Source organism: Lonchura striata, chromosome 11 (genome assembly GCF_050655825.1).
Source record: "Lonchura striata isolate lonStrDom1 chromosome 11, ASM5065582v1, whole genome shotgun sequence".
Lineage (NCBI taxonomy): Eukaryota > Metazoa > Chordata > Aves > Passeriformes > Estrildidae > Lonchura > Lonchura striata.
The window spans coordinates 1,691,755-1,719,340 of record NC_140713.1 but is presented as its reverse complement, the minus strand read 5'-3'; the positions used below and the strand labels follow the sequence as shown (position 1 = coordinate 1,719,340).

The window sequence follows — 27,586 nt, the reverse complement described above, 5'->3', positions numbered from 1 at the left end:
CACGTGTTGCATCCTTCCTTGCTCTGCTCCACAGCCACACAGGTGGCACAGGCTGTGCTCAGGCTCACACAGGTGGGGCACGGTGGATGCTGGTGGATCAGAGGGGATTTGCAGGCTCACCTGTGCCTGTGTGGGTGTCATGGGGACTGTGAGCTGCCTCTGGGTGTGGATGGGTGCATGGGCTCGGGGTGCTACTCCCTGCATTCATGGAGCTCAGCCACACCTGGGAATCATTGTAGGTGAGGAGAACGCGGAGAGGGGCAACCATGGGGCAGGCATGGTTGAGATGGAAAGGGTCCACAGCAGGCCTGGCCTCAGCCTCTGGCTATGAGCTGTAAGAGAGCAGGATTTTTCCATATGCAAAATTACTTGAGGGACTTTATCTCTTTTTTTTTTTTTTTTCGTTTTTTTTTTCCTTTTTTTTTTTTTTTTTTCTTTTGGGTCTTTTTTTATTCCTGGACAAATGTCTGCTCCTGACAGGAAACATGACTGGATTGGGTATAAAATGCTGGCTCTGTCCCTGCCGCCCAGCCGAGCCCCGTGTCTGTGTCCCCACGCAGGGAGCTCCGGTGGGGTGGCCCTGGGCAGAGACCTGCGGAGAGGCGACAGGGAGGGGACACACGGGGACACAGGGACAGGGCACCAGCGCCGCAGCATGGGTGGGGGTCCTCGGCCCCCTCGCAGCCGTGTCCCTGGGTGCCTGCGTGACCGAGAGGGTGCGGAACGACCCCTCTGTGGGGAGGGGACACCCGCCCTGGCCGGGCAGGGGACAGGGACAGGCTGCCCCGGGCTGCTTCCCCCGCTCGTTCGGCCCCTCCAGCCCCGGCTGGTCCCCGCGGGCAGCAGCGGAGCGCAGGAGAGGGGCCCTGCGGGAGGGCAGGGCCGGGGGCTGCGCTCCCCCTGGGCTGGGGGAAAGGGACAGGAAAATCGAGACGAATCAACAGCCTTCAGCTTTTCCCTTCCTCTAATCTTGCTTCACTCCCCTTGCTCCCTCTCCCTCCCTCTCCCCTTTCCCCTCCCTCCCTCTTTCTAATTCCTGCCGCTAGCTCGGAGCCTCATTCAGCAGCCGCTGCCGCTGGAGTGTAACAGGCTGAAGATGCTGCCGAGCCCGCTCCGCGGCCACTTGTGACTGGGACTTGCCGGGCGTCCCCGCCGCGCAGGGCCGAGGGACCCGCAGGTGAGCGCCGGGGCCGGGGAGCGGCGGGCAGCGCGCCGGGGAGCCTGCGGGGTAAGGGCACAGCGAGGGAAGGGCAGGGCAGCGGCGGGGCTGAGCCGTGGGCAGCTCGGAAGGAAGGGAAGGGAAGGGAAGGGAAAGGGGGATGCTCGCGGGCCCCTCGAAGTTGGCGGGGCCGGGCTGGTGTGCGAGCGGAGCCGGGCGGCGCGGGCGCTGCGGCGGCCGGGGGCCCCGGGCGCTCTCGGCTCTCCGCAGAGAGAAGGAAAACGGAAAACGCTCTGGCAGACACTGCTTTTTTTTTTTTTTTTTTTTTTTTTTTTTTTTTTTTTCCCTCTTTTTTTTACCCCTCCCTTCATTTCTTGCTCGGGGGCGGGGAGGGAGAGGGCGAACGTTTGGCCGTTTTAAAGTGTTCCTCTGGAGAAGCAGATGCCGAAAGCCCCGAACTGAAAATCTTTTACTTGCGCCGTAGCTCCCAGGCACGACATGGATATGCAGGAATTAGGAGTGCATGAAATGAAGGATATTCTAGCCAGAATGAAAAAGGCAAAGACTTTGATTTATACCTTTCTCTCCTCTCCCCCACCACCCCCCCTTTATTTATTTATTTATTTAATTATTTTGCTGGCTTTCAAACGCATTACTATTCACAAGGTACCAAAATGGTACCTGTCTCTAACACGGGCTAGTCCAAAAAGCATTAGACTCCTGGGTGATGCATGCATAAGCACATCCCCAAGGAAGATAAAATAGATCAGGCTGTAGGTCCCTATAAATACCATTAAACTCAGAATAAAAGTGCTTCCTGTGCAGCCCTTCGGGAGCACATACAGCAGTCTGACATCATGATCCAAGTGCCTTCACCTCCTATAGAAGTCCCCCTTTATTGTCTACTTTTTAAATATTCATTTGGTGAGGAGAGAACCAGTATATGCTTGGAAAGCTTCTTTGGAGGCTGCTACAAAGGACAGAGTGGCTGTGTAACACAGTATTTACCTACCCAAATATCTGTGACAAAGGAACCTCTTTAGTAAATGAGGTCACTAATTCAGAAATTGGTCCTTTATGAGGAGAATGCTCATTTCTTTTCCACGTTCCAAATACTAGCAAGTCCCTGGGAAAGATTTTCTTCCTGTTGATTTGTGATGATGATATGATAAGTTTTTCACAGACTCCGTGCCTCTCTGTTAAGAAATTCAATGGTTTGAATTATTTAATAATAGAACTGTTGAATAAGAGGCACCGCCGTGCTCAGGGGCAGGGGAGCACGCATTCAGGCGCTGCTGGATGTCCGTCTCCTCCCCCTCCCTTGCTCTTCCGTCTGCCTCAGTGTTTCCAAAGTCTGTGTGATTCTCCAGGTAAATACTTTGTTCTCTTTTTCCACACTGGCTAACGGATCCAAATGAATAAATCGCCTTTCAGTGTAGAAGTCCTGCAATAATTAACGTGACATCTGCCTCAGCCAGGTCTGTCCGCCGAGGTTTGGAACACAAATCGATGCTTGTGCTCGGTCCTTGGGCTGGTTTTGCTGGATTTGTAAGCAGAGATATGTGCGAGTCCGTGGCAGGGGAACTGCAGATGTTTGCTCGGGAGCGGCAGATCCCTGGCAAGGCTGCACAGTTCCTGCAGCCGGGAGAGGGGCAGTGAGAGCAGGGAAATGGGGAGCAGGAGGTCTGGTCTGAGCTTCATGCCTCAACACACCAGGCGTTCTTGGAGCAGCTTTCTGAGTCTAGAAAAGTCTGTACTCTAGAAAACAGAAGTTCCTGGCTGCGGTTCAAAAGCACTTCTTCTGCCTCTTGCAGAAGAACAAAATAAAGTTACAGAACTAAGAAAAAGATATTCAGTAAAAGAACTGGAAATACTTTAGGAAAATTCTACCTAAAGAACATCTTTCTTTGTCAGGCTTTTGTTCTTAGGCCCTGAAATAGGATTTTTTTTTTTTTCACCTCAGCCTTGCACATCAGAGAATAAGCACGGACAGAGAATGTTATTTATAGGCTTCTCCACATCAGCTTTAACTTTACTACAATTCTAAGTGTTGCCTGTCCAAAGAAATCAGTGGGAACTAGATTACTTCATTAGCAGAAATGCTGCTACAATAGGACATACCAGGGGATAAGTCATTGCAATTTCTCAGCAGCAATTTCAGAGGAAAATATGTATAGAAATAGTTGAGAGATAGGGCAGCTAAATTAATTTTTCTTCTGCATAAAAATATGGGGAAAATATGAAGATTGAAGTGATTTCTGTGATTTATCTGATAAAATGCTTTAAACTGTATAATGTGATTTCAGCTTCAATTAATATGCTATTCTGATAACATCTGACATATTTAATTTAGTGTAAGGAACATATGTGAAGTTCAGAGTTACAGTAGACTGAGACTATCATTCTTATTTTCTGCAATTGCTGTAATATAACAGCATAACTTGACAAACAAACCTTTGAGTGATGAGCATTCCACAATAGAAGCTATTGCTAGCTCAGATATCATAGAAATTTCAAATCATCTCACACTAAAGCTGGCATCACTTCTTTTTTGGTGAACCCCCTAACCAAATTTTGAAGCCATTTTGTGAGATGGATGTTTAGCAAAATATCTTCAGTGTGTGAGAAGCAGAGGTCTCATCTGGAACCAATTAATTTGAAACAGCTTAGCAACATACTTCCTGGGCTTTGTCTGTGTGTGTCTGAGTTTTCTACCAGTATCTTAAGCTAAAATCTCTGTACAATTTCCTACGCCATACCCATTTTTATGTTTTTAATGGCACTTCAACTTTCACTGTTTCTTTGTTGGGGCCAGACCAAGGCTTGGGGACAGAAATGGCAAGGTGGCCATTGATTTAAATGGATATTGGGTCGGGAGCTTTAACTGGGTGAACTAAGAGGACTTTAGGGTCATTTTGTGCCATCTGTATCTTTGTACATCAGATATGCTATCTCTTACCGGTCGAGGAGCACGGCACCCCTTGCTTTGATACATGCTGGACATGGAGTAAAACCTTTTTATAGCATTTTAGGAGAAAATGTAGCAGCCCCATGTGGGGTTTTGACGCTGAGGATTCAGCCTGTGAGACGGGCGGTCCGCGAGTGCGTTATCCCCGCGGAAGGAGGGCTGGGACCGCTGCGGCTGCTCCGCGGGGCCGGCGCGGCCGCGCTGCGGCGGGCGGCCAGCAGGGGGCAGTGCTGCCCCGCCTGCTCCCGGAGCCGCGCCCGCGCCGGGAGATCCCGCGGGACGCGGGCCGGACCCTCCGGCTGTGCCCGCGCCGGGAGATCCCGCGGGACGCGGGCCGGACCCTCCGGCTGTGCCCGCGCCGGGAGATCCCGCGGGACGCGGGCCGGACCCTCCGGCTGCCCCCGGAGCCGCTCCGGCTGCCCCCGCGCCGGGAGATCCCGCGGGACGCGGGCCGGACCCTCCGGCTGTGCCCGCGCCGGGAGATCCCGCGGGACGCGGGCCGGACCCTCCGGCTGTGCCCGCGCCGGGAGATCCCGCGGGACGCGGGCCGGACCCTCCGGCTGTGCCCGCGCCGGGAGATCCCGCGGGACGCGGGCCGGACCTTCCGGCTGTGCCCGCGCCGGGAGATCCCGCGGGATGCGGGCCGGACCCTCCGGCTGTGCCCGCGCCGGGAGATCCCGCGGGACGCGGGCCGGACCCTCCGGCTGCCCCCGGAGCCGCTCCGGCTGTGCCCGCCCCGGGAGATCCCGCGGGTTCACGCCCCGCACTCCCTGGGGTTTTGCAGCCCTCCAGCCTCTGACCGCCTCCCCTGCGGCCGCGCGGCACCGTCTTGGCTCTGGCGGAGGAGTTTTGGGATGCTGGAAGTGCGGCTTTTTTGCAGACAAGCTGACTCCACAGCTGGAGGTTGGGCGTGGAATAAGAGCGCGGGCCCGTCTCGGGAGGGTTTTTGCTTATTCTTTCGTTCCTTTTCAAAGGCAGAGACGGTTCATGCTATGCCAAGAGCTCAAAGGTGGAAGAAAAATTATACAGGGAAACAAAATGTATTTCTTTCAGAGATGTTTTCGGGCTTGAGACCTCTTATAAAGATATCCTTGATAGGCGGAAAAAAAAATAAAACCCACCAAAAAAAAAATCGCATATTAAGCCAAATTGGACTAGTTTTATCTGTTCATATCCAGGTCAGTGGAGCTTACAGCTGAAGGACTGAGAAAAGCAAATTAGTCCAAATCACTTCCATATATCCTGCAGCACCCTGTAATACAAAAGGTGTTACTGCCCACAGAATTACAGAATGGTTTGGGTGGGAAGGGACCTTAAAGCGAATTTCCTTCTACCCCCTGTCATGGGCAGGGACACCTTCCACTATCTCAGGCTACTCCAAAACACATCCATGCTGGATGCTGACCAGCAAGGACATAAATGATCATATAGGTTTGGAAAGGTTGCAGGCATGGCAGGAGGCTTATTTCAGCTGCCGCCTTTTTCATTCAGATGTTCTTCTAGACATCCTCTTTGGGGTGTTCCTACAGACTGGCTCTTTGATTTGACTCAGACCAACCACATTGCTTTGTGTAAGAAGGATATACCATAAATATCAGTGAAGAACTCTACAAAATTGCAGAACATCCACTGGGTGCAGACAGAGAAGTTCATTATGCACCTAATCCAAGTTCTTGCCTACAACAAAGCCGGGCAGCACAGTACCATGATAGCTATACAGTTTTCTGTCAACAGCCTGAGAGAGACTATTAATTAAGAATTATCTTGGAGAAACAACCCTCGGTGAGAGCGTCACTAACCCCTGCACAGGAGGGCACATTTCCTGTGCAGGAGTCCTGGCAGTGCCCATTCTCTGTGCTGCAGGGTAGAGAACAGCCCGTCAGCTGCTCCCTGTGCTCAGGCTGGGAGGGAAACTTCGAGCTGCCAGTGCTTCTCAAGGCCCTCCCAAGAAGATCCCACGCGGCAGGGACAGCAGCAGGGACAGCAGCCGGGACAGCAGCAGGGACATCAGCCGGGACAGCAGCGGGGAGAGCAGAGGGACAGCAGAGGGACAGCAGCGGTGCCTCCATCAGTGGAGCCAGCAGGAATCCAGAGACTGGTGTGTGGAGCCGGCAGCCGTGCTGCTGCGCAGTGCCCGGAGGAAGGTGACATTAAGGCTCTTTTTGCCTGACAAAGGCATCAGGACTCGCTCCCTCTCGGCTCGGGTGCGGTGGCTCCCGGGCATCCTGGTCCCACCGAGCTCTGCTGGCTCCACCAGCCGTAATTTAGCTCCTCGGCTTTGAAGTGCTGGCTTAAGCGAATTCTAAGGGGGTTTTGCGTGTGTGGTTGATTGCTTTTTTTCCCTCCAAAGTTTGGCAATGAGTGAGAGCCCTCTCCCTTCTGAATCAGCAAGAGTTCATCAGAATTCTTAATTGGAATGCAACGGCAGGCAGAGTTGAAGTAGTAGAAATCAATGTAAATGGATTAAAAGAAAAGGACCAAGTAACTGAATGTAAAAAGGGAGCCAGAGTGATTGGTGAACAGTGCAGCAAGAGGTTTCCAAATATAATTCATTATTACAATGATGTTTAACGTTCATCAACAGGTAGATTGTAGCTACATTATAGATAAACTAACAGAAATTGTGGATCATGAAGCATGATAATTCAGACAAAATTAGATAGGACTTTGATATGTGAATGTCAGCTGTAGGAAATGCCTGTCTAGACAGTAATTGCAATTAAGGTTTCATTCGATGGTGTTGCTGCAGGCTGACACTGTTGCTGTGAGCCCCCAGTGATACTGTGAGGACACCAGCCCGTGCAGGGAAACACTGGAAAGATGAACAGGAGGAATTTCATTCAAAAACCCTTGAAAACAGAGTTTTTTGTTTGTAAGCTGCACAGCACTGAGCATTTATCTCCCCTATCTTTGTATGGTGCAACTGGTGCAGGTTTTTGTGACCTGTGAGCAAACTCGGGTTGAGCTCAGCCCAGCTGGGTCAGGTTTGTCCCTGGATCCTGTCTTCCAAACCTGGAGAGGCAGGAAATCAGTGCTGTTCCCTCCCCCGTGAGCCCCCAGTCACACAGTCCAGGCTAACCTGGGAAGCCAAATCCCAGTGACAGGCTGCTTCTTCTGCCCCCCATTTTAGTGCTCTTTCTTTTACGTCAGATATTCCAGGGGAAAGAGTCACGCTTAAGGTTAAACTGCTGCCATATAAACTCTGGTTCAACATAATTTTGATCCCAGTGAGGTTGCTGATATATACTTTTAAATAAAATCAAACTTCAGAAACACATTAATTGGTCTCAGTGGTTAAGTTAAATAGTTAAATACATGAATACATATCATTCTGCCAAGGCTAAGTCATTAGTTCAGTGGAAAGCAGAAATGATGGCTCTATTGGAATCAGGAGACTAAGCCCTATTTCCATTAATGCTGTTTTATTAATACATGCATAGGTCAGCATTAAGTAATAAATTTAAACGCTCTGCCCCTTCTTGATTTAAAGTAATTATCTTTAAAGTAAAAATCCTGGCTGGTGAATGAATAACTCTGTTACTCCTTTCATCTTTTATCAACTAAGGCTTTTTAGGTTTTGTTTTGGGTGGTTTGTTTTTTGGGTTTTTTTTTGTTTTGGTTTGGTTTGGTTTTTTTTGTTTGGGTTTTTTTGTGTGGTGTGTGTGTAGAAATTGCAAGGCAAACAAAAGAAATAGACCTTGTGCAAAGTTGGCTGGCATTTGAATCATTTATAGAGGTGACTGGAAAACTTTTCTGAAAGGAACAGGTAAAAATTGCAGCCTTCAAGGAAAATGGCTCAAGGAAAATGCCATTCAAAAAGTTTACCCCTAATTTTTTGACACAGTTTAATTTGATAAAGAGAGTCCTGAGGCAAATACAGGACTTTGAATGGCATTTAGAAATTAAGAAAGGTCTCATTAGAATGGAAAACACAGTTGAAATGTTGGATTCAATTCTAGGATTCAATCTCACCCTCCTCAGAGCAGTGCTCCCTTCAGAGACCTGACCACACACTGGTGCAGTTAAGGATTTCTCAGCATCACTCAGCTCATGGCAGATCATTCAAGACAAGGTTTTAGTGCATTTCTTGCTTTTAGGGCACTTTCTGTTCAGGCAGGAATGGCTGTGAACTGTTTTCCAGGAAGGAGCAAAATTTGAGCAGCTGAATGCTGCCAGGTTAATTCAGCAGGTCCAGAGCACTGATCAAACCCTCCCATTCCATATTGCACAAGCCACAGGGATCAGCAGCTTGGTGGAACTGAGAATCACTCCAACATTTATCCAGTGCACACAGAGAACAGACATTTTTTTATGATAATGGTTCCTTCCCATTCTCTTTCAGGATATTTTTCTTGCAATTGAAATTCCAGAGATCTTCAATATTTCACATTAGTGAAAAGTCACTGTTTATTTGCAGTTTCAAACCCAATTTCTCCAGACGCAAGAGGTTCCAAAATTTTGAAAAGCAGTTGAATAATAATTTTACTTGGGGCTCTGATTCAAATAGAAAATTTTGTCCAGCGCTGATTGTTGCCTTTTTATTTGTTACTGTTCCAATTATAGCTGGTATAGCTGGGAAAATATGGCTGATTAGTATGCATTTCAGTTCTTTTTAACACGGTGGCAATTTCCATAGCATTTCTCTTTCTAAAGCAAGAAGAAAACAGAGCAGGCAGTGGCATTTGCATGCAAACAAATTGGCATTTGCATACAAAAGGGCTGATTAGGTAGCAATACAAGTGGTTGTAGGTCAGATAGTTTGTAGGTCATAATTGCTTTTTTATGTCCTTAAAAATATGAATTTTGTAATATTTATATGAAAAATTATACTCATCAATTCTTTATGTTCATGTTTCAAGTATTAAGTCACAAATCTTCTTAGAGATCTCTAGTTTTCTGTGGTGCTATGACTACTGCCCTGTAAGCGAAACTGGTTTTAGCTGATCCCTTGCTCAGTGCTTCCCAACCCAGTGCTGCAGGTCACAGTCCACTGCCCTCGACAAAAAAAAAAAAAGCTGATTTGGATCATTCAGAGCTAACTGGGGCATCTGCATGCCCGGGCTCACACAGAACCATGCAGAGCAGCTGAGGCTGATGTCTCTGTGCCCTTGGAGTCCTGCCTGTGCTCCTGACCTTGGCTTGAGGTCTCTCAGGTTCCTGCACCTTCAGCTGGAGTTCACTCACCTTGCTGAGGTGTGTGTGAGATTCCTTGCCCCTCAGTTTGTCAGACCCCGCTCTCCTTGTGCGGCTCCAAATCTAATATTCAGTGAACATTTCACCCCCAGACTTTCCCACTTTGCAATGCAAACTTTGCTCTGCCCTGCCATAACCTCACCTTTAGCAGGTGCAGCAGCCTCCTCTGACCTTTCTTTTTTTAATTTTCATATTTGTCCTTGTGTTCAAAAGTGGAGACATTCTCCTCAGCTTCCTTGAGTCAGGCTTATCCAACATTTGCCTTCTCCTCTGACTCTTCCTGCTCCCTGAATTAAGCAAGGTTTCCATGTCCAGCCTGCAGGGCAATCACACCATTCACTATGAGCTTGGAGCTGATGTCCAGTGACCTTCTGCTGACATTATTTCACTTTTTGGATCCAACAGCAAAAGCTCGTTTGTGTATTTGTCTCAGTAGATGTCAAAGTGCTGGGAACAGTTAAAATTAAGTCTCGGTACATTCAATGACTTCAATAATTATTTACTTCATGACAAAGAAAACCCCGCATTGAAATGAGGCAAGAGCATGATCTGAGAAATACCTGAGCACTCTCCTGGGAGAGGAAGTGGGAGCCAGCCCTGCTGCCTCACTAGAGAAGTGCAATACGCAGCTGTCACATGGAACTAGGACATGATGAACTCCATGCAAAAGGTAGCACAAGGATTCACTCCAGGCTGCAGTGATGTGCTGTCATTCTGGAGCATCACAAATACCAAATTTGTGGTGGCTGCTGGCTTGGGGTTTAAAGAAGCAGTCAAAACACATGAGGAAAATTGAAAGTCAAAAGTCAAATTGCTGGGTTTTTTTCCTTATGGCATGGACTCGATATTGAGTTCCTCTTTATTGTGCTCTTCAGTGTGGATTTTACTTTTGGAAGGCACTGGAAATATCCACCTTGGTTAATACATGGTGAAAACTTTGTTATTGTGGTTAGCAGCTTTTTAAAATTATTTTTATGAGCAGGCAGGTTTAAGCTGTTTATCTGATGTTTGCACCTCCTGGTTAAATTCAGACTGGTGAACCTGATCTAAAGCAGAGAAGTGGTGCTGGAGTCCATGGGATTATTCACTGATACTGGGATTATTGAGCAGCACCCTTCATGTGCCATTTCAGGGAGTTTTGGTGGTTACACTGAGTTTGAGTTTAGATGGAGTTGTGCATCCCAGGGCTCATCCAGGTTTTGGTCCTATCAGTGTTAGGAATGCTCTCAATATTCCATCAAATAGATGAAATTGCATTAATATGTGTTTAATTATCCAATCAGGTTGAAACGAGTTGGACTGAAATAACCAGTTCTGCAGAGGAAGTGCCAGTTCTCAGATCAGTCAAGATTTACTAAGATTTGCAGCTGCTCATTGTCCTGACCTTGGCTTTTTCGGGATGAGCTGGAGATCAGGGCAGGTACTCCTGGAATTTCTGCCTTCCCAGCATCCTGAGGACTACTACCAAACTATGCAGTGTCCCTTGTCACTGAGGGACTGGGTGCAATTCTGTATTTTGATCACAGAGCTGTGAAATCCTGCTTGTAACTATCCCCACAAACAGTCTAGGAAACAGCTCAGCCTTTATGGTATTTCCCTTCAGAAATGAGTAAACAGCAAGTAATTTCTTGGAAGTTGTAAGTTATAGGAGAGCTACCAAAACTCAGGACTTTTAAATTCTATTTACTTCTCCCCCTCCCCCCCCCCCACCCCACCCCCAGTATTTACAGAAGATCATTGGTACTTTAGCAAGAAAATAATAATGTAAATGAAGTCAATAATTTCTATGAAAGACTTTTCCATTTGTATTTAGTGATTTTGCCTACTGCAGGACACAAGGAGAATGTTTTTGCCTGGAGGTATCTCCCATCTGGAAATCACATCCATTTTTATTAGAAATGAAATAATTCAAAATAAACTGGAGTAATGCTTGTGCTTTAACTGTTTCTATATTCTTTAAAGAATACTATATTTAACCCATAATTGCCTTGGGCATTTTATTACTCTGAGTTAATGAATGTTAATTGCTTGTTGAATTGGAGATCAGCAGCTCCTCCTTTAACACTTTTTCACTGGTGTTACCAGGAGTGTTTGCTCAAAGAGGAAGGTTTCTCATTTCTCATGTTAGTTATATGTGCAACTCCTTTGGTTTAATGGAAAATGCATAAAATTGTGAGTACATTGGCTCCTTTTCTCATTCTTAATAATTCATTATACACATTTCCCCTCTGGGCTTTACAGAAAGCACCAAGTTTTCTTTTCCAACAAATCAGAAACATCCCAAATTTTTAAGACTTTATCAAGCATTTTAATGTAAATATTTCCTCATCTATATCCCATGCCCCAAAATAATTTGCCTGTTGTCTAGGGGAAGTCAGGCATGCTCATTGCAGCCCGTATCCTGTGAATTGAGTTGTCACTCTGCATGACAGGGATCCTTTCCCCAGCTGTGCTGTGAAGGACAGATGCCTTTCTACCATGAAAGGCCAGAAAAGTCCTGTTGCAGAACGGGTTTTGCCACATCTCAGTCATTTCTATCATCCATGCAACTGCTGCTAAAATTAGGCTCTATGGTGGCCATAGATTGACTGTGTTGTTGGAGCTGTGTAGGGAACCAAGTGAGAGATTGCTATGTATTAATTATGACTTCTAATTATGTCCTTTTAGTAACCTCCTTATGTCCCGAAAGAATCTTAGAATGAATGGAGTCTAATTCCTCATTTATGTGGAGGAATTCTCTCAGTAATCATATTCAGAATGGCAAATCAGCCAAGAGCACAGTGTCTGCATTGACTAGTTTCTGGTTTTCTGCATGCAGCATGACCAGGGCTTTGGTTTGATCATGGCACAGATTAATTCATCCAGGTGCTTGTATTTGAGGAAAGGGTAGGCTTAAATCTGCTTGATTTTCCTATTGAGGAGTGTTCTTTCACCTGACTAGGGGAGTCTGTGCCCACTCCCATTTCTTTTGGGGGAAATTGTTGGGAAGCGTGGATGTGATGAAATCTCTTGTGCTACCAAGGCAAACCCCTTTGCTTCTCAGCAGCATTTTTATGTCTCAGTGCCATGCCATCCAAAGAGCAGCTCCCAAAAAATGCTTTTAATACAGGTTAACCTGACTGGGAAATAATTTCACCTTGTTTAGAAGAAAGAGATTCAGCCTTTCAATGAACATCCCATCAAGTCTGGTACAGGAATCCTCCTGGACCTGCCATGCTTCCTGTGCTCCTTCTGGAGCAGCATTCCCAAATGGTGTTGCAAGGCTCACTTGGGAATACCAGAACACTGCCTGCAGTCTGCTGCTGGTGCCAAAAGGGTTAAACCCCGTGTGGACCAGCTATCTGTGTGGAGCTGCAAACAGCCTCAATGGACATCAAAAAGGGACTGCAGTGACTTCTTGATCAAAGCTCAGGTAATTTAATTATTTGCCTTGATGAATCAAGGGCTCCTTGAACAAGCTCGGGATGCCTGGATATTAGAATATGGGAAATTTATTGTTGCACTCCTTCTAATGTTCCAACATCAAAGAGAGCCTGATCCTATAAACAATGCAGTGGGAAGTAAAAGAATTCAAGTAAAACCTAATGTGAAGAGACTCAGTTTTCTAAGGTCTTTGTGAACTAGAAATTAAGATGACTCCTGTGGGGTCAGATATTTACCACTGTGATTCTTTGTGTCTGTTTTATGTAAGAAAACATCTGTCCCACGCTGAAATGCTCAGCTCCCGCTCCTGTAGAGCCGCTTAGTTGCCGTTGTTTTTCCTGTTCATCGGTTTTGGGCGATGTTTTGCATTTTGGGTTGCAAATCGCTCTGTGCCAAGCTCTGAGTGGCTCTCTGACCACGTCACACTATGAAATTCCAATTAGCACGTCGCAATTAGACTGGGCAGCCCTGTGCGGGGGCGGCGGCTCTCGCAGCATCCCGGCCCAAAGCCGGGATAAATTCCGGGAGGGGAGCGCAGCTCAGCCCCAACGCTCCCTGAGCCTCTCACAGGGGCAGCGATTGCTCACAATTGCTGATGCGAAAATGGAGTGGCAGTTTTAAAAACCCAGCTGTAGCAGAGAAGCTTGTGTTGCCACCAGAATGGATCCTCCACCCGCAAAACTAAATGTCGCTTTATTTCTGGAAGAGATGAACTCCTTTGTATCTTTTCCTTCTCTTCTCATTTTAACATTCTCTTTTCTCGGTCGGCCAAATTTTCTTTTGCAGCTGGGGCCTGACCCCTGTTGTTTCCTTGTTCATGGAGCAAACATAAAATACTAGAATTTCTTCTGGTAAGTGCCAGCCTCGATGTGTGTGTTGTGTGTTTATGTGCTACGTCATTTCTGCATAAAAGCTCTCTCCTTGCCTGTGCTGCCTTGGTTTTGGATGCATTTTATTCACAGCCTGCACCAGTCCTATGTGTGAAGCTGCTGCTGAAGGAAGTGAGATGTCTGTGCTTTCTCGTGCCTCAGCAGGAACCAAAATAAATTAGCGGGAGACAAACCAGCAGAGGAAGGAAACAAATGCAGCCACTATGAGCAGTGACAAATGTTTCTGAGAATGATATAAAAGTTATCTAAATAGAAAATAAAACAGTGGCTCATTCTACCTGCTTGTATTTACCTGTGAGATAAGAGCCACAAATTTCTAATGATGCAGATCCTTTTACAAATGAAAGTTTTTTTCTTTACAAATGAGATGGAAATATTTTAGAGGAAGGTCTGCAAAATGCAAAATAGGATAAAGAAACTGCTTAATTATTTTATACAACGCAGTGAATAATTAAGATAGCAATGCAGTATTCTGGACCTCACTGGTAAGGAGTTCTACAGAGAATTTTGTATAAAATGGTGAGAGGATGCTTGGAGAGATCTTCCTCTGCTTGGTGTAAAGGTGTAACCTTCATCTACTGATTAACCATAGAACCATTCTATCGGCTCTGTGTATATCAGTTCCCCACAGATCACAGAATTTAATCAACTGAGTTCCATTTTAGAGACATTCCAAATTCCTACAACAAAACCCAGGCAACTGTTATTGGAAAAATGTTTCATTTGAAACTTTTAAAACTGTTTGGTACCATTTTTCAGTTTCTTTAATTTGGTCAGGGAACTTTTAAGCCTGAAAGACCTTGCTTTTAATTTCTATGAACTAAACATGGTCAGTTTATTACCAGGTGAAAATCCTATTCCTTATTTTCTGAGAAGTCAACCACACAGAAAGGTGATTATTTTGCTCAAGGGGAAGTTGCTTGGTTAGGATTTCCAGTAGCATCCAAGACAGCCAGGCAGGATTGCCAAAAAGTTTTCCAGGCCAGGCTGGACGTGATTTGGAGCAACCTGATCTTGTGGAAGGTGTCCCTGCCCGTGGCAGGGGGTGATTTTTAGGATCCTTTCCACCCCAAACCATTCTCCTGTTTGAGAGCACGCACCCCTCCTGGCTGTCACGGAGTTCCTGGGAGTTTCTGGCAGCCCCAGCGTGCCCCGGAGCCCAGCCCGCCCTGGGCAGTGCACCAGGCAGCGCCAGAGCTCATGGTCCTGCCATTTCCAGAGGGGGAGGAATTGATTAGCAATAACACACTTCATTAACACTGCACTTTCTCAATCATTGTAATTGTGGCTCTTCCCCTAAAACATCAAGTGGATCAGGTTTTGTTTCAACCAAATCAATCTAATGTGTTAGAATTTACATAATTTCCTCTCATTTCGTTTATGGAGCAGCAGGAATTTTAATTTGCATTGTCTGTATAGTCTATAATCAAAGTGTTAAGAGCGCAAGGTTTATTCATTATGTATGGCATGTGGTGACAAATTTGCATAATGGGCCACATCTTGCTGAAATGTTCCTTCTTTCCCCACACCCACCTTGGCAATTTTGTCTATAAGTGATTTTCTATAAACCTGGTAATTCAATTACACAAGAATTTGAGTCCCTTGGAATACTTAGTGGGGATAAGTATCCCTATAAAAATTAAAAAGTGTATAAAATGTCATCCTGAAAGATGAGAAGGGCTAAGGGAAATCCTTGAAAACTGGGCTGTGTTTCCTGATTTAAAGAGAAAACTGATATAAATTCATTGTTGCTGTTGCTGTAGAGTGAAGGTTAAGAGAGGATGAATAGAAAGGTGCCTTTTGTGTTTGTTTAGTGTCAATTCCTACATAGACTGCTTCCTATGAAAATTTCAGGTCTAAGTTAGGGACTAAAAAGCCATTAAGCAATTAAGGTGCTATAAATTAAAACCTCCATCATAGGCTATTGTCTGCCAAGGCCAACATTTGCTTTATGAAAATGAAGTGCTTAGAGCACAACTTAATTTTTTAAATAGAAGATTGTTATATTTTAGCACATAGAGAAAAAAATGTAGGAGCTAAAAATATTATCTAAATGAGGGATTATATGCATCCTTTGGTTTGGACACCCAGGCCCTTCATGGAGCATGTCAGAACATAAGAGTTCTCATTTAGACCTTCAGTTGGTGAGTTTTGAGGTGGCACAGTTTTATTCTCCCTTTTGCTGCATCAAGATAGTCAGACTAAAATATAGGAGTTTATACTTACTTCTATTTTATCCAGCTATCTTATATGAACAATATCTTCTATATACTAACACGAACAGAAATTCAGATAGTACAAGATTTATCTACCTTTGATCAAAGCAAAGCTCCTGACAGAAATGCAGAACATCTTTAGATGACAGCCACACTCTTTGTAAGAGTGTACATGGACTCTCTTACTGTTTCAGTCCTTTTAGGAAACATTCATACAGATAATTTTGTTAAAGCATCCTCAAATCCCTCATCTGAGGTGAAGAGTTCAAAACTCCCGAAGTGCATTGTATTATTTTAGCTTAGAAAAGGGGCTGTGGGTGTAGTACATGCATGATGACTTATGTTTGCAAGTTATGTAAGGAGAGGAGCAGACACAAATCTGACATTTGAAATCATGAATCTTTCAATCTCTGCTTGAAACTGGAGTGAAACTTTGACAAGGCTGTTGGCACCCAAAGTCTGCCAAAAGGCTTTGAACAGAGTTCTGTCACTGTGGATGCAACAACTGCTCACAGGAAAAGGAGAGGGAGCACTCTGAGTTCACATTACCAAAGTTTTAAGAATAATGCCTAGAGAGAAGGTTGCTCAGTTGGTTTAGAGAGGTGCAAAAGACAGATGTAAAGCCACTTAGCCTTTGAGAGAAAGAAAATCCCAGGAAAGTGGAGGCTCATTTTGCACTGGGTTCGCCACTAAAAGGTCCTATTAAGGTGATTAAGCTGTAACATTCTCAAGCCCTAATAATGGTCACTTCCCAGCTTTTCACAGAAGCTGCTGTATGTGCTGCACAGTCTTTGAAAATGCCATCTCCCCTGCTCTCCAGCTCCTCTGGCAAGACGTCTTTTGCCTACTTTCCATCTTTTTACATGCCTACTTATTTTCCTGCCATTTCTCCACATCCATTAAATGCTGTTTAAAAATCTGAAAGGATCTCCCAAGGTTTACAGAGAGACACATAGAAAGGGCAAGTCAGTCTTGGATGTCTCTTTGCCCAGCCGTATTCTCAGGGATAAATGATGCGTGTGCTCAGGATTCACATCCTTAGAGTGCTCCTGGATGAGCTTCAGGGGTGGGGGTGAGGGAATGTGTACAGATTTTTTAATTGTTTCCAAACCCCATACCCATTTCAGGCAGTTGCAGGCACCCCAGACTGATCCTGGGAGCCTTGCAGAATATTCTTGTTAAATTGAAATCTCTCACACCAGGTTCTGGAATCTGCTCAAACATCAGCACATCTTGCTGGTCATTAAGCACCAGCTGAAAAAACAGCCAAAAATTTGAATGTCCCCAGAGTTCCTGCTGGCCACCAGCAGGGAGCCAGCCTGTCCAGGTGAGAATTACTGTCCCCAAAAGGCCAAGGAGAAACAGGGAAAAGTTGAAATATGGGAAGGGGCATATATTAGGGGAAATACCATTTCATCCCATCCAAGGACAGGCCCTCTCTGGGAACTGCATCTGGAGGCTGAAGGAACCAGAAGCAGCTCTGTATTTGTATTAAGACAGGGAATTAAATGTAGGGTAACCATGAGCAGCCCTGCATTTGCATTAACACAGTGATTTAAACCAGCCAGGTCAGTTTGGGTAATCTCAGTCTGCAGCAGCACCTCTGAACTGGCTCTGTCGGCTCTGTCCTCTTTATAGGGGAATCAGAGCTGCTGAAGTCTGAACAATGCACTTGGCCTGCCACTGCCATGAGAATAAAATGCAATAGTCAGGGCAATATATCTTAACCCAGCTCAGCAGTTCCTGGCTGCTGTAGGTGCTATTGTTCCCAGCCCGCTCCCTGCAATTTCAGATATAGTTTTTCTTGTCCGTGGCTTCAGCAGCTGTCATGTAGATCAGGCTCCAGCCCAAATCTCTGTCTGTGGCACGCTTAGTGAATAAGAAAAATGTGTTTTACAACTCAGTGTGAGAGATGAAAGCCAAATCAGATAAAGTTAAAATGTTTTACAAGTTTAGCGAGTTGTCTCCTGAAATGGCTACAGAACTTGGGCAGCCACTAAAACAAAATGTACATTAATCAGCTGAAATAGCACCTATTTGTTGTAAATGCTGTTATGTACAATTAAAGAGGATCGCTTTTACTTTTGTGAAAGGCTATAGCTAATCCAATTAGAAAAGTGCCTAGATTAGGGTATTTAAAAGACCAACTGCACCTCCTTCAAGGGGATGTTTCATCTTTTACTCAGATGTAGTTTGGACAAGACTTAGGCAGGCTTGGGTCATTCACTGGTATTGGTTTTCAATTTGTACTCTTCTTCTTTTGGAACATGGAATGGGACTTTTTTTTAATAGTATCATCCAGGGCTTTTACATTGCAAATATGTTCCTCTTCCAGAATCTGTGCTTCTTGATTTCTCAAGCTCTGTTCTTACGGCACTTTAGGTTTTTCACATCTGGAGATTCCTACACTCAAAGCTGTACTTGTGATGGCATTTCAGGAGCCGCCCATTGCCGATGTCCTTCTTTGCCTGCCTGAGTCGAAGTCCAGAAATTCCTGGTGTTCTTTTTTTATTCGGTAGTGCACAGAGGCAATTTCTTTGATAATTTATGTGATAAGACAGAAGTGAAAGTAGAAACTACTTGTCTGAAGTGCCATTATTTATAGGGTGCTTTGAAACTCTTAAAAATATTGGTGTTGATAGCTTTCAATGGAACTAGATCTGCTGCAAATAGACAAAATGTTCCACTAATGGTTCTTTCTCTCCTTGATCCTGTTTCAATCCAGGAACTATACAAAAAAAACCAGTGGGTTTAGACCTATTAAAACCTATTTAATAGGTTTTTGGAAACTTAGTTTTTAATCAGGGAATGATCAGCAATATGACACTGCCAGCTCGAAAGGAAAAATGAAATGTCTTGTACCTGAAATAAGTGCTACAAGTCTTTGTGAGGCAATGGCTGTAGTTTTTCCCCTACCTGATTAGATTTTATAAATATCCTGCCGTGTTCAGGTGTGTTCTCATCTGCCCATCAGCAGTGCAAGGCTGTGCTGCCCTCGCAGCTGACAAGCAGCAAGCAGCTGCTAATGACAGCACTGGGATTTTTGGCACCTTTTTCACAGCGCACTGACTCCGTGCTCACAGGGTAATTATCTCTCGGCTCTGCTCCGTGGCACTGAGCACAGCGTGTACATCACTACTCCTTCCAGAAATTTCCCAAGAATTTCTTATGATTTGAGGGGAAAAGAACCCTTCACTCCATATGATTCATGCAAGGGTATTACCAGTACCAGTTCCTTGTTTCTCTTTTCTGAAATGCTTTCAGTGAATTTTGAGCAGGTTACAATATTGGGATAGGGGATGATAAGCAACTTTGTATATTCTTGGATATCAAAGGAATCCTGGCACATATTTGTGTGGAAGGCACTGGAACTTTTGAGGATGGTTAATAGGGTTAAATGCAGACAAAGGCAGAGATCGCGGAGGTGTGGTACCTAGTCTTTGTTTCATGTAATGTTTGACCCTGCAGGAAGCTCTTTATGGACTCCATCATAAGAGCTGAAATATAAAATAGACTGAGCAGTGCCAGAGGCAAGAAGAACTCTTTGCTCCATATGCCCTTTCTCAGATAAAAGACATATAAAAATAATTCTTATTTATAAATTTTCACCCCAATGTTGCTTCATCTTTCAACTTTTCAGTGCCTGGATCTTTTATCCTATGTCTCTACTGCCTATTTTTCAATATTCTCATACCATGGATTCCCTTTTCATATTCTTGATCTCCTTCAGGTCCATGAGATTCTTCCTGCTGAGCTGGCTCAGGTGTGAAGGTTTGCAGTGCCACATACAGTGGATTCCCAACCTCAGTTCAGGGATCCGCTTTTGCTCTCCTTTTGTTGTTGGGTTTGCATTTCTTTTCTTTCTTTCTTTCTTTAACGGTGATTTTAATGATTTCAAGCATAATTACATACTTCAACATTTTGAGAGTACTAAATGTTGTGCAAAACACTAAACCAGGCAGTTTAAATCCTCAGAATGAAATGGGAGTCAGCAGGCTTTTGAAGTGGCCGTGGATTGCCCAAGGCAGCTGAGTGAGAAGTATTGGATTTCTGTGGCTGCAACCCACAGGTGGCACCAGCCCAAGTGCTCCTCAGAGGAGTTTCTCCTCAGGAATGATCAAACTGAAGCTGCCACAGCCCCCCAAGCTCAGCTGCACAAGCTTTCATTACCTAAACCTGCACTGACCCCTCCAAACCAGGTTGTCCTGAGCCCCGCCCCAAACAACATCCCGGTGAGTTGTTCTTTCCTCTTGGATGAAACATCACTGGAGTGGGGACCTTTGAATGAAGGAAGATGAAAACTTGTTAAATTCCCACAGAGCCTGAGAAAACCAAGGTGTGTATATTGGATTAATGGACCTCTAGTGGAATCCATATTCTTGTCCTGACAGTTTATGAATAAATTTTGTAAAAATTCCTCAAAGTGTATCAGTTCACAAGATGTTCCCTGTATTTCATTTGTTCTTTTCCAACTACTTCAATACTGCTATTTCAGCTCTGATTTCTTGTTTCTTCATTTTAAACAGAAGAAATGTAACCATTTTATTCCCGTAGTAAAAAGTTCCTTGAGGAGGTGTGAGTACCACAGAATGAGACAAAATTCAGATAAAACTCTGTAATAATATCTCAAGGAACCACTAAAGTTTTGAAATGAAAGATTATTAAATTAATACAGGGTAGGAATTTATTTCAAGTATTTTCTTCAGATACTATGGTATAGAATTGCAATATTTATTTTTCTTATTCTTGAACTGGTATTATTTTCTCCAGTTTATTTTGGTATAATGTTGATAGGTACCTATTTCACTCATAAATCCAATAGTTGCAATCCTTTATGCAGAAAAGAAAGGACATTTACTACCTTGAAGTGATGGTTTCTCAGATCCTAAAACGGGCAAAAATCCTAAAGCGACAGACTTGCTGTAATTTTAGCTACTTATTTCCTGGAAGAAAAAAACCTTGAATTTTTAATTCAGAGGAAAATTAATTCCATCCCTTAGTATTCTTAGTAAATGACTCATGTAACAGTTTTCAGGCACCAGCAAATCTGTCTTCGGGTAAGACATAAGATTGAACTTCAGAGGAACTGCTGACGCCCACATGGTGTCAGTTGGACTCAGTTGACACTACTTGCCAAATTTATTTCTTTGTCTGCCTCTTGTTTCTCTGTAGGAGAATATGTGGATATCTTGGGAGGCACATGGAACATGGAAATGTGTGTGCAGTTGGTGAGAGAGCTTTTGCTTTGTGTAACAGCAGTAGTAGCTCTGTTCAGAGGGATGGGAACAGAGAAAATCCACTAGTACAGACTCATGGAGCTGTGGAATAGAGAAGGACTCCACAGGTCAAAGGTCTGAAACGATTCTTTTTTTTAATATTACTATTTGGAATTAGTTACAGGTCAGGACAGTGGAAGGAAACAGAATTTTCTTCAAATGGAGATGTTATCTCTTAAAGAAATGTACTCTCACCAAACTGTCTGCTCCAAGTTCGGAGTTTTTTTGTGGTTCAAACTTAAAAAAAAAAATCTCTTGAAGAAGATATGTTTTGGGTCCTGTTCTGCAGCAGAAAGTGTTTGCTGATAGAGTTCTGCCAGGATAGCTGTATCAACAACGTTCCTTATTTTAAGCACAGCATATGCTAGCAAAGAAATATTTTTATTGGTTCATGGATAAAACTCATATGGCAGAAAGGACTTGGGTTCTGCCAGATGAAAAACTTCTCAGGTTTTTGTCTTACACTGTCAGGAGGGGTTGAGGCATCTCTGATATAGGCTGAACCCAAATTTTCAGGGAGCCAGAGAAATTTAGACATCTCTAAAGTTTCTGCTATTTTTTTAGACATTGTTTCTAGAGTCAAAATTTTCAAGAAACACTGTTATCACCAACACAAGAGGTGTCAGTGCAAAGGAATTTAAGGTCTCGTAAAAACTGACAGAAAAGGTTGATAGACTATATGGTTAACATCGCCTTTGCTAATCTAGAGACATCTGCGTAAAAAATGTGGGTTCTTTTCCTACCACTGTGGATTCTTTTAGTGACTTGTTTTATGGCCTTTATCCAGGCCATTCATCCCTTTACACCATCCCAGGTGGCTGTGCCCATCTCTTGGAGTAGGTTTGCACATGGTTTAAAAATCTAGAGGCTTTAGGGACATAGGTCCTTCTGTCAAGCCAGGAGGATTTTCCAATCTAAGTAATCTAAAATGGATGAAAACTTTTCTTACATAAAAGCTGTGTGCTAACCCAGAAACCTGTGGCTGTAACATGACCAGCAGTGTCCTTCAGTTCAGAACCTGCAGGAGCTGTAGCTCACTAGCTACATCATTATTAAATTAGCAAAATTAAGCACTTCATAGCTTGGAAACGCCGCTAATTGCTCGTGAACAATGTGTCATTCATGCACCGTGTGATGCAATCCTCAGCGCAAAGCACTATTTCCATTTTCCTCTGTATAAGCTCATAAGTGCAGAACATATTTACTCCAGGCCTGTGGTATCTTCCTGAAGACAGGACTGTTTAAGGAGAAGCAGAACAAAAATAAGTAAAGTTCTCAAACCTCTCTCCCAGGTGTATGTTTGGGTCTGCCCACATGAGGATACTGCTACACCCTCTTGCTTTTTACCCACCAAGAAATTTCCCAGCAGCACGCATGGCTCAAGAGCCTCTCTCAGCTGTGCAGAAAGCTCTTCATTATTGCTGGGAGCTGAGGGATCTGCCAGGCTTCTTTCAGACTCAGCTGCCTGGCGTTCCTTTAGGTCAGAGCTGTGACTGGCGTTGTAGGTTAGGACAGGCTCGAGCTCCTGAGCAGGGATGAGACACCAAAGCAGATGTTCAAGGGGAGGAAAGATGCAAGGGATGGGAGGTACAAATGTCAGGAGTTCCTTTCCATGGGAGCCTTTGTCGGACTATTTCCCTTCCAGCATTTTTGGTTTATAAGCAATGAAACTGTGAGTTTATGCTGGGGAGATGGAGTACAAATACAGGGTGAGGATCAGCTGGCACCAGATCATTTCTTTGCTGGTAGGTTGAGAAAAGTGCTTGACAAACATATAATTTATATCCTAATATATTGTATATTTTACTATATAGTATATATAGCAATATATACTCTTTAGGCAGTATTGTCTTTACTACGATTTTCTGTTCTGTTCTTCTTTCTCCAGAAGTTACATTTAATGAAAATGGGCTGCAGTTTTGGTTTCTACTTTGTGTATACAGGAGAGAGTTCTGACTCACTGTTTTATATTCCATTTGCTTTACTGCTCTGTATTTCACAGACTGCTTTGGACTTTATTAGTTGTGTCATCTTCTCTACATACAAAAGTCACGTGAATTAAGAAAAATGGTTTTGGGATTTAGGACAGTAAGTGAGTTAGGCCAACACAAAAGAGTAACCAGTGCAGATGCACAGAAGATACTTAAGGCTGTGAGAATTAAAAGAACATGAAAATTTTAAGGCATTTGAAACTTGCTGAGTTTGGGATGAAAGGCAAGTGATGCCTTGGCACAGCAGCTGTACTGAGGAGATCCTGGCAATGGCATTTTGGCCATCCAGAAAAAGCTGTGCTCTTCTTAAAGACACTCTGAGCCCCATCCTGCCTTCTCTCCAGCTGGAACTGCTTAATCCTGAGTCCTGCTTAAACAGGGAGCAGTTACAGGATGTTTTACCTCCAGCTAAAAATCTGACCTGCAACTGCTACTGAAAACATTTTTAATGCAAGGCAAGAAAAAAGTTAACATCAATTTATTGAATTGCAGTTCTTCCTTCCCAAGAATGGAAGGAATCTATTCTTTAGCTGTGTGCTGTTTATTTGGAGAGGTACTAAATGTTGATGAAGGAGGATGGAGTGCTTGCTAAATACTGCAGAGATGCTCCAATAGCTGCCTGAGTTTCTGCTCACATCTTACCAGGACTGCAGAATAATACAACAGCATGGCTTCAGATCTTCATAATTCTTCTAATGAGCTGAACTGGTGCTCAGCTTGTCTCCTTTTCCCTAATTTTGTGGACCTAAAATCTGAGTAAAAATCAGAAGTCACCTGATTGCCTCTCATGGTGTTTGTTGTTTCAGTAAATGGCAGCAAAGCCATTTATATTGTTGAATAATACAAATAATGCTAGAGCTGATATATCTTATTAGGCTTCATGTCAATGGAAGTAATCTTGATCAAACCTTCATTTCAGCCCAAGTGGAGGGAATTACAAAACCTCACTGTTTGTCATTGAGGCAGCCATCATGTTTGCTAATTGGAGCTAATGATTGCTGTAAATTGGGATACAATTAGTTTGGATTTGACAGCAGAACTGTTGGGTGTTCAACTGGATGGAGCTAATGAGAAATTCTAACTGTGATTATCATGGTTTATCCAAACAGATGTTCCTACCTTGCAATAAAATCATGGTCATGCATTCTCCTTTCCTCAGAATTTATGTGTTAAAATAAACAGGTGGATGTGACAGGACACAGGGAATGGCTCCCAGTGCCAGAGGGCAGGGCTGGATGGGATATTGGGAATTAGGAATTGTTCCCTGGCAGGGTGGGCAGCCCTGGCACAGGTGCCCAGAGCAGCTGTGGCTGCCCCTGGATCCCTGGCAGTGCCCAAGGCCAGGCTGGACACTGGGGCTGGAGCAGCCTGGGACAGTGGGAGGGGTCCCTGCCATGGCAGGGGTGGCACTGGGTGGGATTTAAGGTCTCTTCCAACCCAAACCATTCAGTGATTCTATGACTCTAAGAAAAAGATGCTGATTTGGTGTAATTAAGAACATATAGTAATTCTTTTTAGATTATTTTAATAGCATTACTTAATTTATTTCAAGAATTCATTTAGTAAAGGTCATCCTGCTATTCCATTTGCAGTATGTTCATGCAATAATTACATACTAACATAGTAAGTGAAAATTAGTTAATCTCGTCAAAATACTCAGCAAAGACTCATGTATGTGATAAATTTTCTCATCTTACTTGACTATTTGCACAAGGTTACTGACATGCATTGTTGGTGGAATTGTGTTTATTTGGGGTTTTTTTTTTGTGGGCTGTTTGGTACATTTTGAGCTGGGTTGACATGATATACAAACGATGTGTGATAACCTTCAGTTTCCTAAATGGATGTGTAATTCTTGGAGTTTGGATCCTGACGGGATACTAGCAATGACAACTTGAAAGGCTGCTGTGAATAGTTACACAAAATATGCTCTTTTAACAAATGCGCTTGATAACCTGGATTCAGGGAAGCATTGCAGATATAGGACCTGAAAGTGTGTGACTTTGATCAAAATATTTTAATCTGAAATGAATATTTGTAGTGCTTTGGCAATATTTGCATAGCTTTTATAATGGTTCATGGGTGTATCAGACTACTTTCATTTTCTTTTCATGGAAAAAGAATTAATTGCTTGAGGCAAGTAGCTAAATAGACACAAACTTTGCTCTCCGGGGGTTGGAGTGAGGTTCTCATCACAGCTAATGGCTGAAGTGGTATCCAGGAGCCCAAGGCACAGCTGCTCATCTCTCTAAGGCAGAGCAGTGAAACCCATGGTTCTGCTTTTAGTCATAAAATCACAGAATCATTAAGTTTGAAAAAGTCCTTTAAGATTATGAAGCTCAACCAGGACCACCACCATGTTCATCACTGTGAGAAAACCCTCAGCATCCCACCAGGAACTACCTCTCTTGCAGGGTCTCCCACTCAGCCTTGCTGTTCCGTGCTCACAGTTACTTTTACATTTGTTTATGTTGTCTTCAGACCCAGAAATTAATCAATCTCTTTTTTTCCTACTTAAAAAATGTCAATGGTCTCAAGAATCTAACAAGCCTTTTTTCCATCACACTGGGGCACTTAAATTGGCTACCTTGTTTCCCTCACCCCAATATGAAAACGGACTTGGGGGTATTGCCTTCTGTCATGAAGCCGAGAAAACGTGGATTTTAACACCAAGTGCTTGTAGAAAAAATTCATTGTAAATAATTTCTCATGATTGCTAGCTTTTAATTAAAGCTGTCCACCCTTGCCATTAAAGGCATTAGAAAGTTTGCAGTTAAGCCTTCCTGATGGTTTTTTAATGCATGAAACTTATTTTTAAACTTTTCTTTATTTCTTCCAAGCTGATGCTTTCAGGTCTCTGATGCCATTTTCTCCCTGACATCTAAATGAGTCATACAGTGCCTTTTATTCATTGTTTTATTATTTTTCCTGTGTTGCTGATACATCTTTTGATCCACCTGGCTCACAAATTCTTAAGCTTGGAATTCAGCTGCAAGGTTGAGCACTGCAGCCTTAGACTGTTTTCACTTTCTAATTTTTATTTACCTAATCTGGTGAGCATTTAATTAATACTTTCCAGTTATTTCCACCAAGGTCACTGGATTCTTCATACCATTCTTTAGTCAGGACCTTTCGTGATTCTCCTATTCAGCTTTTAAGTAAAAATCTCTTTTACGTTTTAATGTTTGTTATGTGGTGGCCAAAAATCAGTGGGTTTTTGATTTTGTTTCCTCTGGAGTTACTGGAACTTTCCCAGAGTAACTTTCATTTTCCTAGTTGTGATTACTGCTGATAACTAAATTCTGAAATTCAGCCTTTACCTTCCCTTAATGCCTCATGCATTTTATTACTGAAGAATTTAGAATAAAAGGTAATTTTGGATAAAGGTTAAATGTAAGTGGGTAACTTTCAGGAAATGTCAACTTAATTTTAACAAGATTAGAAAAACTTTTTTTTTTTGCACAGCTTTAGAAGATGGGATGTGCTCTGTTTCTTAAGGGGTGCACAATCTCCGGATTTTTGACAGTGACCTCTCTAACCAAATTTGGATGACAGTTTAGTTGAGACTATGAAAGTTGGATAAAAGTAACTTGCCCTTGAAGTTTTATGCACATCATTTTTGTGTCCACACAAATCTGTAATGACAGATGTTTGTCCTCTTACTCATTTTAAATTTCAGAATGTTTGATTATTTTCCAGCCTAAAATTGAGTTAAAATAAGACCTATAAGGAACTTCACCTCATCAGACTGACAGCACAGGTGATGCATCCAGACCCTGCCTGCTGCCAGCTGATGAACAAAGTGCTGCCTCTCTCTTTTGAACTTCCTTATCCAGAGGTTTTACTAATTTGTGCAATTTACTTGTTAAAATTAGATATTTTTGCTGTTCTCTCATAATTCCTATAAAATTTCTGTATCCATCTCAGTCATCCTTATATGAATATCTTATAAATGTTTCCAGCAAAGTAGTCTTGGGTTCCTTCTGAGGCTCCAAAATGTTGTTCAAAACCAGAGGTGTTTGTCTCCTCCTGGTTCATGTTAGTTCATGTGTTAGAGTAGATGTTAATTAACAGAACATTTTATGAGAGCATAATTTCTGAATCCATTCTCCATTTTAAAAACCACATCTCCTCTATGTCTTGGGGGAAAAAATAAACAGAGAGTGGTTCTTGCATGCTTGTTTCCCATGCAAGGTATTCCATTTCAGCTGCTCAAAGTGCTCATTTTAAATATTGTGCTATATAATTAACAGACAAGATTGTGGAAGGGAAAAGAGTGGCAGGGACACTGGCTGTGAGCTGCAACCACAGAATCCCTGAATGGGATCATAAAGCCCATCCAGTGCCACCCCTGCCATGGGCATGGACACCTTTCACTGTCCCAGGCTGCTCCAGCCCCAGTGTCCACCCTGGCCTTGGGCACTGCCAGGGATCCAGGGGCAGCCACAGCTGCTCTGGGCACCTGTGCCA

The 27,586-nt window shown here is 43.6% G+C and overlaps 1 protein-coding gene across 5 annotated transcripts in view; it reads left to right on the top strand.

Moving 5' to 3' along the window:
• The first annotated feature begins 1,057 nt into the window (after positions 1 to 1,057).
• Positions 1,058 to 27,586, top strand: part of CDH11 (cadherin 11) — a 90,827-nt gene continuing 64,298 nt past the window's right edge. For 2 of the 5 annotated variants that reach the window (XM_077786249.2, XM_021534737.4), the window contains exon 1: positions 1,058 to 1,177. The gene's annotated coding sequence lies outside the window, so the exon portion shown is untranslated. Of the gene's footprint in view, positions 1,229 to 2,487; positions 2,530 to 13,465; positions 13,595 to 27,586 lie in introns of those variants that run through there. The other 3 variants (XM_085589354.1, XM_085589355.1, XM_021534738.4) reach the window with 3 other exon arrangements.